Consider the following 18,721-nt stretch of genomic DNA (forward strand, 5'->3'; position numbering starts at 1 on the left):
ATAAGAGGAGAGCTTCCAATCCTTAGTTATTTCATGTTTGCAAGAATTCTTGTTGTGGTAGGAACATTTTTAAGTGTTATATTCTTTATAAAATCTTTTGCCATCCACACATTAATTGTCAATAAAGTTCCCAGGACTAAAGTAAGGAGGACTAAAGCATCTCAGAAGGAAAGGAGAAAGTCACTGTGGTATGAATCTGAAATGTCCCCTGAGAGCTCATATCTTAAAAACTTGGTTTGGCATTAGTAAACTTTGGGAAAGTGACTGATTCCTGAGGGGTCTGATGGAATTAGCAGATGCATTTATAACTTGATGGCATTATTAGAGGAAGGTACAAAATAGGAATGATCCAATGGGAGAATGTCGAACAGAGAGGCCCTATCCTGGAAAGGTGTACTTTATTCCTCACCTCTATCTCCCTCTGCTTCCTGTCTTCCACAGGCAAAAAAAAAAAAAAGTTACTTCCAGCCTTCAGCCCTGCTGTTACAGTTTCTGTACAGATGCACAAAAGTGGAAGTAACTGAACATGGAATGAAACATTTGTGATCCAAAAGAAATTCTCAGATACTGTATATATGTGTATTGGAACTAAGGAAGGAAGAGGGAATACCAAAATCAAGAGATAAAGGATAAAAAGAAAAAACAATGCAACAGAAATACTTACAAAACTATACTGTGTAAGCCAACTGTACAACTCACTGGGGTGTGGGGAAAGGAAAATGGGTAGAGGGGGAATGAGAGAGGAGGTAGCAAGTTAAATAAGAAATGCACTCATTGCCTTACCAATGATCCTGTAACCCCTGTGTACTTCACTTTGACAATAAAGAAAAAAAAATAAAAAAGAAATTCTCACCCCTCCTCCCAAGGTTGATTTTTTCAGGTCTTTGTCACAGAGAAAAAAATCCTCCTAATGGAAAAGTTCAGCATATTTTAAACAACATTGAGGATTTCAATGGGCCTGGGGTGCGAGGGGGGTGTCCAAAATAAAATTGAAATGTACATAGGTAAATATGGGCAGAGGGCATTCAATGAGATAGAGGTAGATGAATGAGAAGACAAGAGCAAAGCAGCAGCAGGGAATAAGGGTGTGTGGGACAAGGGGAAAGAGAATGATACATGGAGAAGGCTTCCTGGGTGATGGCATGGATTCTTTAGGTATGGATGAATTAAAGAAATGAAAGGAAAATAGAAATATAGAGGAAACATGCATTCTTTAGTAGGCTAGGAACCCTTGTACTAGAACTGAGCTGATTAAGTAAATCCATAGTACACACATTTTAAATCAAAACACTGAAATTCTTTGATTTAGCACACTTCTTTCCTAACTTCCCTCTAAGTACAATATCTTACATCAATGTCACATAAGCCAACTCTAATGGGTATTAGAAGACTAAATCTGACTTTCCTGAAAGTATTTAGCAAATGTGTGGCCAGTCCTCACACACACACAGGCTGATGTGAGAAGAAAAAATTCTGGTTTCCCCTAAGTCCCTAAAAATTTGCTTCTTCGAGGACATAGTAATTTATAAGGGCACTGCACTATTGAAACAAGTTTGGCCCTAAGGGCGATACAGACAGATTGAGCATAAACTCATACGCAATAATCAGCTGACATATAAGTATATATTATATTACAGAAATGTGGACAAATGGTTTCCTTGGTTATAAAATGTATAAGTGATGTTCAATCACATAATGAAAGATGCAATTACTTGCTTAGACTCCATGCAGCTACTTGTTGAAGAGAACTGGGGTAAAAACATGTAAAAGTCGGCCCAGACTTTTAACAATTACCCCAGTGCTTCTCATGCCAAGACACAGACTTTTTAGGGCTTAGATACTAAATTCAAACTTTGGAGCTTAGTTTTCCTACCACCTCAAATTAATACCTTGGAGACAACTATCAGAGCACTTAATTTTCCAATTCAAAAGACATACGCTATTTTTTTAATTATCTAAACTTTTATTTTCTCTAAGAAAATAAAATAAATTGTACAATTGCTCAGACTGGAAGATAACCAAGTTAATATACAGGCAGAGACGAATGTATAAGCATAGACATATGTACCTAGAAATATATTTATTGTACAATATATCCTAAAAATAATACTTTTTTGAAATGACTTTTAATTACAGTTCTTTTAAAAATTTTCTCAATGATTGAATTAGTAAACACTTTGGGGTTTTGGTAAGTGATAATACATGTTGTCATGTGAAATATTATATGAAGCTTAGATATATAAGTAGTATGAACAGTTGGACTATTTCTAGAACTTCCATCCTCCTATGAACATTGAAGTACACTTTGTGGCGAATGCTGCTAAGTGGAAGAGGAATTGCCTTGCCAATTATTTTTATCCTCTAGACCTATTCTAGGATAATAGTTCAGTTATTGAACAACCATGTTTCTACCAGTACTGATAAAGTTGCATTAAAATGTGCCTGCTAACTCTAAGAACAAAGCATTCCCGTACAAAGATCTCTACTAAAACTCTAAATATCTTTAAGCCTAGTCACATGCAACTAGGTGTTCAGGGATGCCCGGGAGCCTTTTGTTGTTACACAACAAGTTGAAGCAGGACCCGAGAGGAAATGAAGGCATAAGTAATGTTCTACATATGGTCTCTTGCTTAGGTTTTCTTTTCCCTAAAGAAAATATATATTTTTTACCTTTGAGAAAAAGTATTTTAACATGCAAAATACTTCATGTTGGTGGCAAAGGAAGCTATTAAGAATAAGATTGTGGGGCTGGGGATATGGCCTAGTGGCAAGAGTGCCTGCCTCGTATAAATGAGGCCCTGGGTTCGATTCCCCAGCACCACATATACAGAAAACGGCCAGAAGGGGTGCTGTGGCTCAAGTGGCAGAGTGCTAGCCTTGAGCAAACAGGAAGCCAGGGACAGTGTTCAGGCCCTGAGTCCAAGCCCCAGGACTGGCCAAAAAAGAATAAGATTGTGTAGGTATCTCTGTAATCTTATCTGAGTATATTGGAAACCGTGTATACTGGCATTAGAAGTAGGAAATTGAAAGGGAATACCAAAATTGAGAGACACAGGGTAAAAAAAGACAAACAACTACAAAAGCAATACTTGCAAAACTGTTTGGTGTAAGTGAACTGAACATCTCAGGGGGGGAAAGGGAAAGGGAGAGGAGGGCAGGGGGTATGAGGGACAAGGTAACAAACAGTACAAGAAATGTATCCAATGCCTAACGTATGAAACTCTAACCTCTCTGTACATCAGTTTGATAATAAAAATTTGGAAAAAAAAATGACTCTGACATCTAAAAAAAAAAGAATAAGATTGAATTCAAAGTGAAATTTAATCAGTCATATGAGAAAGCTGCTTTCCTCTCCTACTATTCTAAATTAGGTAATTTTGTTACTCACCTGGATTTGTTAAAATGTTTACATCCTCACTGTTTAAGTTACTTGGGAAAGGGCACACTAATTTACTGGCGTTTAATGAGTTTTATTAAGGATTTGAATTGTAATACCAAGATTATATGAATCTTGGGTAAAAAGTAACAAAATAAATAAGGATAGCACAGTCTTCTTTTAACATTCTCCTAATCTATGCCAACCTCTATTTTCTTAATTTTGCAGGACATGCACTGATTTTTTTTTTTTTTTTTTTTTTTTTTTTGGCCAGTCCTGGGGCTTGGACTCAGGGCCTGAGCACTGTCCCTGGCTTCTTTTTGCTCAAGGCTAGCACTCTGCCACCTGAGCCACAGCGCCACTTCTGGCCATTTTCTGTATATGTGGTGCTGGGGAATTGAACCCAGGGCCTCATGTACACAAGGCAAGCACTCTTGCCCCTGGGCCATATCCCTAGCCCCACATGCACTGAATTTTAAGACTGCATTCTGCCTGCTTCTTCTCCTCATTAATCACCCCATTCCCTTTAGAGCACCAGTTTCCTGATGTTTATTTTGCTTAGTCTGTGAGTCTGCCTTTCTAAGGAAATATCTTTTGAATTATCTCCAGGGATCTACCATATTTTGATTATTGCAATTATGTACACTTGCATGCCATATCAAGCTGTTCACTTACATATTAATATATTAATTCTAGTTTCCAAATATGAGAGAAAACTTGTATCCTAGGTATCTATGGGCTGGACATTACTTGGTGTCATTTTTAGACTGTTTGGGTAGGTATAACAAACTAACACCAATCAGGAAAAAAAAATAAACTACAAACGCTTAGTTAATATAGGTCTGGAGGGCTGGGGATATGGCCTAGTGGCAAGAGTGCTTGCCTCGTATACATGAGGCCCTGGGTTCGATTCCCCAGCACCACATATACAGAAAATGGCCAGAAGTGGCGCTGTGGCTCAAGTGGCAGAGTGCTAGCCTTGAGCAAGAAGAAGTCAGGGACAGTGCTCAGGCCCTGAGTCCAAGCCCCAGGACTGGCAAAAAAAAAAAAAAAAAAAAAAAATTATATATATATATATATAAATTTTTTTTGATATATATATATATATATATATATATATATATATATATATATGTGTGTGTGTGTGTCTGGAGACTGGGAGGTCCAAAATAAAGCTAAAACTAAGGTCTCTGGTGAAAGACCTTTTTCCTCATGGTCAGAATTCATTCTGCTAAAACCTCCTGCGACAGAAGGAATCAGGGAATTTAGCAAGGCTTTCTTTATGACACATTAATCTCTCATGATCTTACCTACCTCCTAAAGGGAATGGAGAGATCATGGATTCCATCATGCAGCCCAATAAAAAAGTTATCAAAACTTGAGAACAAGGAGGGAGAAAAGAAGGAAGAGGAACTAAAGGAGGCTGAGGCTATGGTGGCTAAGCAGCAGTGGTAGTCAATAGAAAAGGAGAGCTGATTCCTTAGGCCACTGAGGCCTAATCTGTCTGTAGGTTGTTCCCCAGGAAGAAGTGTGGATGGGGAAGGAGTGAGTAGATTTAAAAACTGAAACTGTTATGATCCAAGGAAAAGTGATAAATTCAGGAGCAAAATAAAATATTAAATGCCTCTATTATGCATGTAATGATTTGCTATCTGCATTGTGATTTTCTTTTTCAGAATTGAGCAAATGAAACTACTTGACTTGTCCATTATCATATAAATTAAAGCTCACTCTAAGCATGAAGGGGTAGAGATGAGAAGAGAGAATTTCTTTATAATACACCCAGAAGAGATATTTTCTAGATACCTGATAAGATGAATGGAACCCTGCAAAGGCTTCGGAATAAATGGGGAACTGAAAAGAAACCAGTACTCATAACACTGAGGCAGGAAGGGAAATATCAGAGTGCAGTGCCTACATCTAAGGTTGATTTCATACTGTTTATGGCTGGGCTTTCAAAGAATACATTTAAAATTAACAAAACCTTGTCATTTTAGGACCATGAGTGCAATTGAAGATCATCATATTTAGCAAATTAAGTAAAAAAACAGAATATAAGTCATATTTTCATTCATACTTGGAATCTCATAAAAAGGAAGGAAGACAGACAGAAAGAAAGATAGGCAGAAAGAGAGAGAGAAGAGGATGGAAGAAAGAGGGAGGGAGAGAAGAAAGGAGAAGAAAGAATGAAGAATGGAGTGAAAAGGATGGAGAAAATAAGATGAAATGAAAGTAGAAAATAACAGAAAAGGAAAGTAGAGTAGTACTTTTAAGGAACTTTTAAGGAAAGGAGAGAGTACTTTTGTATGGGACTGAACATGGATGAAGAGGGATAGAAAAGGTCAATTTTTTATACATAGGTTTCTAATGTCATAACAAAAACTCAGGTTTTAGACAATTAATGCTAAAAAAAAATCATTTAATTTCTGCGGAACTGCAGACCAAACAAAGCTGTCTAGCAAGATATTGTATCTGAGGCCACAACAACAGACTGGGTCTCTTTCATCATCCTGGAAAATATATCTAAGGAGAATGAGAGAGAAACCATGACAGTGTCAAAGAGAGTAGCAGTTTACAGTGTTTTCTGTGAAGCAATCATTCTCCATCCACAACGACAGGGAAAATTACGTATCTGTGGAATGTGTTCTCTGAAGGGAGAAATAATCTGATGACTACAGGCTGTTCAAAGGGCAATCATCGCAGGAGACACTCTATTCATATTAATGCAAATGAAAGTCCTCATTTTGCAGATGAATTCCTAAATTTATTGTATCCAGATTACACATACAGGCATCCACTGGTATTCGAGGGGATTGGATCTTCGACTGTACCACAGATGCAAAAATCTGAAAAAGCTGAAGTCTCTTATAGAAAACAGCATAGAATACATACACATAAAATCTGTATGCAAACCTTTGTGTGCCTTCCTGCATACTTCAAGTCACCTCTATATTATTTGTTAGGCTATTGATACAATGTAAATCCTATGTGAATAGAACATTTGTTAGTTCAGCATAAACATTGCATTTCTGAATATTTCCCATCATCTGATTGAATCTATAAAGGCAGAATCCATTCATACACAGGATTGACTAGAATTGGAGTGTGTATAACCATATAAAATCAACATTTCCACATAAGGGAATTATTTCATGCTTGTTTCTGTTACGGGGTTGGAGGGAGGGGATTCCCCTTACCTCCAAGAGTCCAGAGACAGTCTCGAGCAAAAGAACAAAAAGGTAGGTTTATTGGGGAAGCAAAAAGCTGTCTTGGCCAGGGACGCAGCACAGACTGGGAGCTGAAACTGCGACAGTGAAAAGCCAGCTGACCAGCCAGGAACACTGTGCAGACGCAAGAGCTGCGACCGTGACCCCGAGCAGTCCTCAAATTGGGGTTTATAAAGGTAAGAGCGTAGCACAGATGTAGGGGGTTGACACAAGGGGTAGGGGGGAGGATAGAGCAAGCAACAAGCAAGTTAAGCAAGCCATTTACAGAAGCAGAATTTAGGGGTCAGGTTGACCTAATCTATTCCCCTCAACATTTCCTACCATGTTTCCCTAGTCAAGATGGGGTCAGCTCTACAACAGTTTCAATCCCTCAAAAACCTGTCTCATAGGCACAGTAAAGAAATGCACCAAGTTACACGGAGTGGAAAACATAGAAGATAATGCAATATTTCAAGTACTTTTTGGAAAATCATAAGCAAAGGAGGCACAGGATGCTTGAAACTATGGAAATTGACGATGACCTCATGGTAGGTGATGAGAGAAACTTAAAATTGTAGGCAAATAATACTCATCAATTTTAATGGGTACTTATGGTCAAGATAAGGCTCCCTTCCCCAGAGTCTGAGCCCTCGACCATGGCTAGTTCTATTCTGTTTTCTCACCCATCTTCATCAAGTGGACTCAATGTTAACTCAAGCCAAGAGCTACTACATTCAAAATAATTTCAGAACCAATTATACTAAAAGTATAAGAATAGCATAATATTTAAATAAAAGAACCTTTAGGAAAAGTGATGGAGCAATGTAATTTGATGAATATATTAATTTCTTTTGTGTTGTGTACCAGTTCTTGGGCTTGATCTCAGGGCTTGAGTGTTTTCCCTGACATATTTTTGCTAAACGCCACCACTGTACCACATTTCTAGATTTGTTTTTTTTTTTTTTAAGTTAATTAGAGATAAGAGTCTCTTGCATTTTCTTCCATGGTTGACTTCAAACCCTAACCCTCCCATCTCAGCCTCCTGAATATCTTAGGTTAAGGCAAGAAGCAGCTACACCTGACTATGGGATTATTGATTTAGGAAGCAATGGTAAAAGAGAGAATGGAGAAAAGATAGTCTTTTTTTTTTTCTCAAATTTTTATTATCAAACTGACGTACAGAGAGGTTACACTATCATACGTTGGGCATTGGATACATTTCTTGTACTGTTTGTTGCCTTGTCCCTCATGCCCCCCTCCCTCCCCCCTTTCCCTCCTCCCCCCTGGTGTTCAGTTCACTTACACCAAACAGTTTTGCAAGTATTGCTTTTGTAGTTATTTCTCTCTTTTTACCCTGTGTCTTTCGAATTTGGTATTCCCTTTGAATTTCCTACTTCCAATACCAGTAAACACGGTTTCCAATATACTCAGATAAGATTACAGAGATAGTGTAGGTACAAACATAGGAAGGTGATACAAAACATTATCTATAATAGAAACTACACATACACATAGGACGTTGAAAGTGGTTACAACTGTGATATATCACTTGTTTCCATAACATGGAGTTCATTTCAATTAGCATCATCTTATGTGTTTCTAAGGGTATAGCTATTGGGCCTTGTGATGCTCTGCTATGGCTTGCCTAAACCTGTACTAATTATTCCCAATAAGGGAGGCCATAGAGTCCATGTTTCTTTGGGTCTGGCTCACTTCACTTAGTATAACTTTTTCCAAGTCCTTCCATTTCCTTACAAATGGAACAATGTCATCCTTTCTGATAGAGGCATAAAATTCCATTGTGTAAATGTACCACATTTTCCTGATCCATTCATCTATGGAGGGGCATCTGGGTTGGTTCCAGCTTCTTGCTATGACAAATTGTGCTGCGATGAACATTGTTGTGCTGGTGGCATTACTGTGATTTTGTTTGTGGGCTTTTGGATAGATACCCAACAGTGGGGCTGCTGGGTCATAGGGGAGTTCTATATTGAGCCTTCTGAGGAATCTCCATACTGCTTGCCAGAGTGGCTGAACCAGTTTACATTCCCACCAACAATGAAGTAGGGTTCCCTTTTGGCCACATCCCCTCCAACAATTGTTATTATTAGTTTTCTTGATATATGACATTCTTGCTGGGGTGAGATGGAATCTCAATGTTGTTTTGATTTGCATTTCCTTTATGGCCAGTGATGTAGAGCATTTTTTCATATGTCTATTGGCCATTCTCATTTCCTCATCAGAGAAGTTTCTTTGTAAGTCTTTAGCCCACTTGATGAAGAATGTCACCTAATAAAAGGAATGAACTTTCTTTTGCAATATATGAGATAATTATTATCAGGGATTCTTGTGAAGTTATCAATGGATTCCAGCATCATTCTTTTTTAATTTAAGTATTTGTACAAATAAATTTCAATTCACCAAGTTAGGTTATGATATAATACATCTTAATCAATCTCACCCTTTTCATTGTTCTCTATTTTTATGGTACCAAGGATATGGTACGAGGATAACGGTGTTTCCTCAGTACAATGACCATATTCCATTTTTATTACTAGTGAAAGAATTTGGTATTCTAGAGATCCTGATTAAATTGAATGAAATTAACACAAGTTTACCTACTATTGTTCAGAATAATATTTAGCTTAGCCCGATCTATACAATAAAGTAGTTACAGAAACTAGAATTAGCACTGACTAATATTCTCAGATAAAATACATGTGATGTTTTATAAACATAGTACCTATGGTTAAATATATTAATTCATGTTGGCTATAGATGGCAAGTGATGTGGCTTTAATACGTTGGGTTGGAAGAAATATTAAAATTCACCGAAATTCATAAAAATTGCTATGAAGACAATCTAAATTATGTATCCAGAACAAATTATGTCTTTAATGGGAAACATTTCTATAGTTCAGCCTTCCATGTCACAAAACAATAATTGGTAAAAAAAAAAATAATAAGTTAATGACCTCAGGAGGAAACAATTTAGCAAATCCATACTAGGAATAGAGCATTTAATACCTCTCCTGACTCATCAGAAAGCCAATGTCATAGATAAAAATAGTGTAAACTCCTCTAAACACTAAGAGCAAGGAGACAGAGTAGCAAATGAAAGGTGAACAGAATATACTGGTTTTTTAAGTGGCTTTCTGTGAATTAGTTAAGAATAGTTCATATGATTTAGACATTAGAGGGTGGTATGGATCATTGAGTACTTTAAGTTTGATAATGTAGCTGTACAGAATGCTATTTATTCTAGAATATTTTAAAATAACATGGGTTGTGTTGTTTCAAATGTTTGAGCAAATACATTGAGCAAGATTTTTTTTGAGCAAATTTTTTTTCTTTTTAAAGTGAACACAACTCTAATGGAACTTCTATTACAGATTTTACTATTGCTTTATAAGTAAGAATTTTCCTAGAAAAACAATCACAGATGCAAATTAGAGAAATGAAAGACCAAATATTCTGTTTTTCATTCCATTGAAGGAAATACACTATGTTCTTCCACAAATACTTGATATTTTCAGGTATGTAATATATGCATATTGGTAATTTACATATAATATGTAAAGACATAATATCAAATAATAAAAAAGATAAAACTATCTACTAGGAAATCTTTTCATTCATGGAAATTAATAAAATACCTTCCTTTCTCTTTACGGTTGATTTGTAACTGAAACAGCAGATTCAATATGGTTATGATTACACCATAAACTCTGTAATTTTTACTCATATAATTTAAAATTATAATTGAATAAAATCATATCAAATGGTTATGAATATTTATTTTAACTAAAAGATCAAAATTTGAGATTTCATCCTAACAGGATATGGCTTTCAATATTCAATTGGAATCTTCACAGCGTTATGGAACTTTGCAAAATTACATTGTAATGCCCTGTGTCTGTCTCCTTGAAATTCATTGATGTATATAAACAAATTCCTCAATAAAGTATATCTGTTTAACTATTATGTACTAACTAATGATCACTTACATTGATAGTGGATAGTTAGCATCTCTAAAATTTTTAAAACTAATTTACAAAAGATAAGATTTTTCAGCAATGGCACTTTTGTGAGTGCCATTATTTCTGTTTAAATAGATCACATAACCAGGTATTTCTCTCTTTCAACTTTTCAGATCATATATGTCCTGCAGAGTCTCAGACACCACTGATTAATGAGTAACTCTCCGTGAAGCAGACCTTCAAAATTAGCACATTGTGTAAGCTAATGAAACAAACCTAAAAAGCATGCACATTAAAAACTAACACAACAGAGGACACACAGGAAGAAAATAAGAAGAGGGCATGTAATTCTTTTTGTGTTTATGAAGGAAATATTTGTTAAAATGTGGGTACATTACATACATATTGTTAATTTTTCAGGGCTATTCTTTTACCTTTGCAATGCTGTATACTTCTGGATTAATAATGTACATAAAATGTCTAAATTAGGATGGGGAAAATAGCTTAGAGGTATAAGTGTCCTAGCACAATAAAGGCTCTGGGTTTATTTCTCAACACCATAAAAAAGATAAATTGCAATTCAACAATTATAATAACTTTAAAACCTCATTCATAAGGAAATGAAAGGACTTGGAAAAAATCATACTAAGTGAAGTGAGCCAGACCCAAAGAAATATGGACTCTATGGTTTCCCTCATAGGGAATAATTAGTACATCTCTAGGATAGTCATAGCAGAAGATCACAATAGCTATGCCCATATGAACATATAAGAATATGCTAAGTGAAATGAACTCCAAGTTATGGAAATAAGTGGTCTATCATTGTTGTAGTTATTTCCAACATGCCATGTGAAACCGTACCTTTTTTCTCTCTCGTGTTCCTTTCCTGTTGTTTTGCCCCTGCTATTACTGTAACTGACCTTAATCCCCCGGATACTGTATATATTTGTATTGGAACTAGGGAAGGGAAAAGGAATACCAAAATCGAGAGACAAAGAATAAAATGACAAACCATTGCAATAGCGATACTTACAAAAGCATCTGGTGTAAACTAACTGTATAACTCAAGTGGGAGGGAGGGAAGTGTGGGGTGACGGTAAAAATGAGGGAGTAGGTAACAAGTTGGATAAGAAATGTACTTTCCTTTCATATGAAACTGTAACCCCTCTGTACTTCACTTTGACAATAAGGGAGGAAGAGGAGGAGGAGGAGGAGGAGTAGGAGGAGGAGCAGGAGGAGGCAACCCTTATGGTTAATCAGAAATATTTCATGCAACTATATAGCTGGCATTGTAGTAGTACAGATACCTAAACTTATTGTAAAATATGTTTAATTAATTATTATTTCCACTGAAATAAATTTGTTAGATATAGTTTCAGAACCATGAAGGTGTAATTTTTATAGTATTTATAAAATAAATACAGCAGATATATACATTTCCCTCTTTTGGGCATTTTTATTTTTGTTTGCATAGCAGAAAATGTCCTCTAGATGGCAGCGTTTACCACTGTTAGAAATTAAGAGATACTTTTTAACTCTTTCAAACTGTCACTCCATTGAGTTAAACAATATGTAGTTAAAGTTGATTTTTTTCTTGTCCTCCGTGTTTCTTCAGTACTTTTATTTTTGCTTTGAATGAATATTTAACTTAATCAGGCAAAATTTTGCTCATTTATTAGACTATTATTGCAATTTAGTTTGCACATTTCCAGGAACAATTAAATTGACCCCAAATCTTTTGAATAAGTACGTGTGATCTGTATCTTTTCTAGAAATTAAAGTAACTGATATTATTGCAACCAGGATGAAAGAGGTCTTCACTAACCACTTGACTTACATTTTCTTTTTAAAGCTTGTACAGCATCACTGATATAGATGTAATTATAATTGGTTCATTAGAATTTATAGTGTTAAAATTAAGGCAAGTTTTTATGCTCTATTGAATGTAAGAGTTGTTTTAATTTTCCTACTACAATAAGCATGCTGCATTAGTCAAATTTGGGACCTTTGTGTTTTGTCAGAAAAATGGTAGATAGGATATACTATGTTTAAATATTAAATTATACAAATAATTTTATAAGGAGCATGGAAGTTTAATTTGTATTCATTGCATTATATATCAGTCCAAAACTAATAAAATGCTCTGTGTACATGTAAAAGTCTTTCATTTTGAGAACAGGCCTAGAAAGAAATGAAAATTTCAAGGCTTAGTGGTTGATTTGCTGGTCTACTTTCCTTCCCCAAATTGTAGAACATTTGTCACTTAGTAATTGGAAAAGAGACTTATTTCTTCAGATTTAAACAGGTAGCTGCTCACAAGCACATTTGCAATATATTCTACAAACCCTATAGAAACTCCTGAAGTATTACAAGTTTCAGAGTTTTAGAATCTTAGACAGGATGAAATATGAAAACACAAGTGCTATTTATTTACTGCAAGAAATAACAGTGTTATTTCGTTCATGCCAGATAGTACTTTTTTTTTTATAAGTATCTGTGTATATACTGGGAAAACAGGATGTTGTTCCATTATTGATTGAATATTTAATACCATTTCTAGACACTACAAATATAATCCACACCCTCCCTCTAAACCCTTGCCATCTTTCAGTCCCTTGCAATCAGAATGTCTCCAGCTAACTGCTTTATGTCCCTAAGAGACAAAATCAGTCTCTGTTGAAGACCACTAATATAAGCATCTGATTCACTTTCACCTATTCTCTTGCAATAACAAAAGACCAAGAAGTTACTACAGCTCATATTTTAGCTCTTCTGTCAATAAGTCAGGCAGGAATAGGATCACATAAAATTGCCAGTAAGTATGATTTTCTTTCCTATTTATTAAGACTTAGGGAAGTAATATTTATTGTTGGGCACTGAAGTTCATGCTTATAATCCTAGTTACTTTCAAGGCTGAGATCTGAGGATTGAAGTTTAGAAGCAATCTAGACTCCAGAGATTCTTACCTTTAATGAACCAACAAAATTCCTTCAATGGAAGACTCGCTCCAGTTAGAGTACTGCCAAAGAGGAATAAGCTAGAGAGATGCCCTGAGTTCAACTCTAGCTCTAGTACACATACACACACACACACAAAGGAACACTCATTATAAAATATACTATCATAGATTTTCAAAAAAACATTGGTGAGCATATTGCTGGACCACAATTTGAATTACTACCACATCATATATACCATGAATATAGAATATATGCTTCTAATTTTCACTTTAGTAATTTTCTTTTTTTATTCTTTTATTTATTTTATTTTATTTTTTTATTTTTGGGGCTTGAACTCAGGACCTAAGCACTGTCCCTGTCTTCTTTTGCTCAAGGCTAATACTCTACCACTTGAGCCATAGTGCCACTTCTGACTTTTTCTATATATGTGGTGCTGAGAAATCAAACCAAGGGCTTCATTTATATGAGGAAAGCAATCTACCACGAGGCCACATTCCCAACCCCGTCAATTTTCTTCATCTGTTTGTTTTTGTTGTTATTGTTGTTGATGCTCTCTCAATTTCCCTTTGGTATTCTGATGTGTATAATAAAATTGCTTTTAGGTCCATGGCTATACAACATTTCCTGTTCAATATATAACTAGTTCATTCTAGAATGTTTTTATATGTCCAAACTTTATTTGTGAATAGGATACTCATTGGTCCAGTATTAGTTCGGTGTCTTCATAAAGGCAACCATAATTGGAAATCACAGAATAAATTCATCTTCCTTCAGCAGGATAGGATGAAACCACATCATCTGATTGCAACTACTGTTTACAAGCATGTGGGTGGAAGAGGAGGAAGGAAAAGCCCTTCAAATGAGAGCTTCTCTGCCTTTAACACCTTCCCTAAGCATTACTCAGATACTTTCCTTTTGTGTAGAAAAAATATCCAAAGATACCAATTCTACTTTCAGCAACCCTGCCTTCTCCTCAATGAAGTCTCCCAGCTGAAGTAAACATACAGTAGAATACTAAACCTCTATTTTCCCTGAGAAAGAAAACAACCTCAAATAAAGCAGTATGTAAATGGAGTATGAATTATGAATTCCTAGATCATCTGATCTCTCTCTCTCCCTCTCCATCTCCCTCCCCACTCTCTCTTTCTGCCCGCCCCCCCCCCCCCCCCCGCCCCCATCCTGGGGGTTGAACTCAGGGCCTGGGCTCTGTTTGTTGTTTGCTTTTGCTCAACGCTAGCACTCTACCATTTGAGCCACAGGGCCACTTCTGGTTTTTTCTGTTTATGTGATGTTGCGGAATCGAACCCAGGGCTTCATGCATGCAAAGCAAGCACTCTACTGGTAAACCATATTCTTAGTCCCATCTGAGAGCTCTTAAAATCATCAGGATTGGGAGTTGCAGATCAACCTGAGTACAGATCTACTCAGTCTCAAGGAGGTAAAGAAAAAGAATAATCGGTTCATTTCTAAGTGTAATTATTCTCCAAAGTGCTAATTTTGCCTTTTATTTCAACTTTTAAGAATGATACTTTGTATATAAGATCCCTTTTATCATCTTTACAAGTGCTCTGTAGTTCAGATCCATCATTGTCCTCGGGAAACTTAGAAATGGAAGATTTCAGCTGCAAGGAGAGGTAAGGTATTAGAACTGTGTTTAAATTTAACCAGTTCTCTGGATGATCTTTAGGAGAAATGAAAAGAAATTAGTTGCTACCAAATTGTCATTTGAGTTATGAAAAAATTAACCTTAAATTACTAACTCAGGAATAATTCTGGACTGATAGTAAGATTTGAAAGGTACTAGGTTGTTACTACGTTTATACATATTAAAAAACTTGTGACTAGTCAAATTAATGAATTCAATGGAAGAGGGAAAAAATTGAATCTAAAACTTAAACCTAGAAATATTGTGGTGGATAGTATAAAATCAATGGAATTTTCAACAAAGGAAGTCTATACTCTAATAAATAAAAACTAAAATGAATAGGAGTCAGCTAAATTATATTTGATATAGACAAATTTATACTGATTGTATAAATTATTTTCACGATAATTTTATGAGTTACTTTTATGTACTATGATTTTTAAATAGGCTTTTAAAAAAATAATAAATTTATAAAGCAATATATACCTTATTGTGTGTTTTACACATGTGCCATGCAATTCTCAAATCTATTTCTCTGTATTTTTTGCCTAACATATTTCTGTACAATCAGTCTCTTTTCATTTTGATGTACAAACATTACTTTAAAATAGCCCATCACTTTCTCCTAGCACAACCACTTAAAAACATCCCTACTGGTGTAGTTGTAACTTGAAGAAAGTAAACAAATATGTTTACAATTATGCTCTGGTTATAAAACATTGTACATATTTATTCTTATAATCACCACAATACATGCATATTTTTGAGAATTAGAAATATTTATAATCTTTTCAAAATAATTATAAGAAGTGCCTGTTTCTCCTCTTTTGTGCAGTGATGTTTCCCAAGGAAGATCTCTTAATTAAACTCCTTATGAAACCATACTCTTGGTTGGTGATGATGATGGTGGCTCTGTGGTTGAAACCTAGGGCCTAGGCAATTTTGGGCTCTATCAAGCTACTACATGCCCAGTTCTCATACTAGCTTTTACTTGAGTATCTCGTTAGTTTTTACTAGAGTATCTCACATATCATATCTTTGCTTGCTTTATTTTTATTTACTTATTTATTTTTGTGGCTCTCGGAGGCTAACACTCTACCACTGAGTGTTTTAAAGCTGACCTGTCAAGTTCCTCACTGCCAAGACATTTCTTTGAGGCCCTCATGTTTTTCAGAATATGTTTCACCAATCTGTATGCAGGGATGTCCATTCATGCAGAAATGATACATGATGTGCATTTTAGGACATTTGAAATGCCTTTCTTAATGCATACCACAGGATGAGATTTTCATTGCAAACATCTTTGCAAATACAGGTCTATAAATGTATACAGACACACAATGTTTGGAGGCACATTGTTATTGATTTAAGTTCCAGACAAAACACAGCAGGATCTGTTAAGGGCTGGGCTGTGGCTTTGCTATGTATGACTTTGGAGTTATCAGTGATACAAAGATAAGCAAAGGCCCCAGAGTCAACAATGCATGTGGCCTCCCTGACTGGCCCTTATTCAATTATAGGGGAATTGTGCTTGAAATTTGGTTTCTGAGAGGAGACTATGAGAAAAAACGAGGCTTACCCATCCTGCCCTATATTAGTCACTCTATTTATGTGCACATTATATAACAAATTGGGCTTCCAGAAGAAAAATCATGTGAGTTTATTTTTAAAAGGAAAACTGAAAATAATGAAACAATGGTGGGGAAGGAGGAGGCGAGGGGGAAAGCTCCCCACCAGGCTGTTACATCAGGTAACAGGATGAGCTGTTTTCAACAACATATGCTTATGATTGAGGATGAAATGCGTTTTTAAAAACTGTGCTATATTTAAATATTGAAGCCTTAAAATATCAATTTTAAATTATATTTGGGAAAATGCTGTTGTGCTTAAAAATCTGTCTCAACATTTTTTCTGTCTCAGTTCTTATATGTAAGGAAAGATTCTCCCAAACCATGTGCCTGTTTCCCACTGTCTTCCTCAGACGTTTTCCAATTATGTAAATGTGATTAGGATAGATAATACCTGGTATTTTATTCTAACTGTATTTACCTAGGTAAATGAATATCATATTGGCCCAAAGAAAAAATGATTCTCATACATTTCACTTGAAATGATGCAACTTTAATCAAATTAGTTCAGCTTAAACATTATATAAATATCCAGATATGTATGTTACCATCGTAAAAAAAAAAAAAAAAGTTCCCCATATTTTCTTACATGCTTGCCTTGAGGCCTGCCAGGGATGGTGATCATGTTTGTTCTGAAAGCTCTGTCTCTATATAATCTAAAACCTTACATAAGCAATAATAAAACTCAAGAATTCAATATTTCATTTATGTAGTAATTATGATACAATACTGGCACTGGAAAATGTCAGTTTATATTGTGATAGGTGTTAGAGCTACAAACTTGACATCTATAATCATTGTCAGTTATATAAAAAAAAACATAGCAAATTGGTATAAATTTAGCTCAGTCATTCAGGGAGAATGAAGGTTGTCACCTGCTTTCCTCTGTGATTTGATTATCTTGGACTAGATTTTTCTTTAAAAAAAAGAAGTAAAATGAAATAGAAAGGAAAGGATTCAAAGGGAAAGAGCTAATAATAAGTAGTGAGGTAAAAGAATTACTCAAGGATCTTACTATACTTTGCCTGTTTGCACAGCCTTAAAAGGTGTTAATTTCTTCTTCTGGTGTTAAAATTCCACATTGTCATTTTCTGAAGAGTGATAATACACATAACCCTTAGCATTTTTAGCACAATCTACCCTCCTCCCAATTAGGGTGCAATAGTCCACTCTTTGCATGTGACAATAATACCTGCAATACTGGCTGTGACCTAAGAGATTTAGTGATACATTGATTAATATCTACTAGACACAATAAAATATCTGGAATGAAAAAACTTCAGATGCAAATGTACGCACTGCCTTATGTATAAAACTGTAACCCCTCTGTACATTATTTTGACAATGAAGAAATAAATAAATTTAAAAAAAAGAACTTCAGATGTAAAGGACACCAAAGTGTTTTTATTTTATTAACTTTGGAATATAAGAGTTAACAATATTGGCCTCCAAATCCTTGATCCCTTTCAGCTTTTATAAAATGAAATGTAACAAATAGGGAAAGGCTTTGTAATCTCTAGGTGAACTTGGAAACTAGAAAATCATAGATGAGAAACTATTTAAATGAACTGCTTGATAATTCAGGTAATTAAATGCCCTTACATGAAACATATTGTTTACTATATAAATAGTAAAATGATAAATTTGGAATATACAATAATGTCACTAATGCAACAGCTGTTCCTGTACAAATCTGTAATATCATTTTCACCTTTAGTTATCTGGTTGAAGGTTTCTTAGCTTCACAAGTATCCTCTGACCTGTGTAACCAGCACAGGATATGGAGAATATTGCTCAGATAGTAGGATTACTAATATACTAATTACCAAACAATATAGATGAGAGCCCTGTGATCCTTAACAAAGAAAATATGCAAAACTGATCAAAAATGAGCAAGGGTTAATTAAAGAGATCCCACTAAATTAG

Source organism: Perognathus longimembris, chromosome 3, assembly GCF_023159225.1.
Source record: "Perognathus longimembris pacificus isolate PPM17 chromosome 3, ASM2315922v1, whole genome shotgun sequence".
NCBI classification, from domain to species: Eukaryota; Metazoa; Chordata; class Mammalia; order Rodentia; family Heteromyidae; genus Perognathus; species Perognathus longimembris.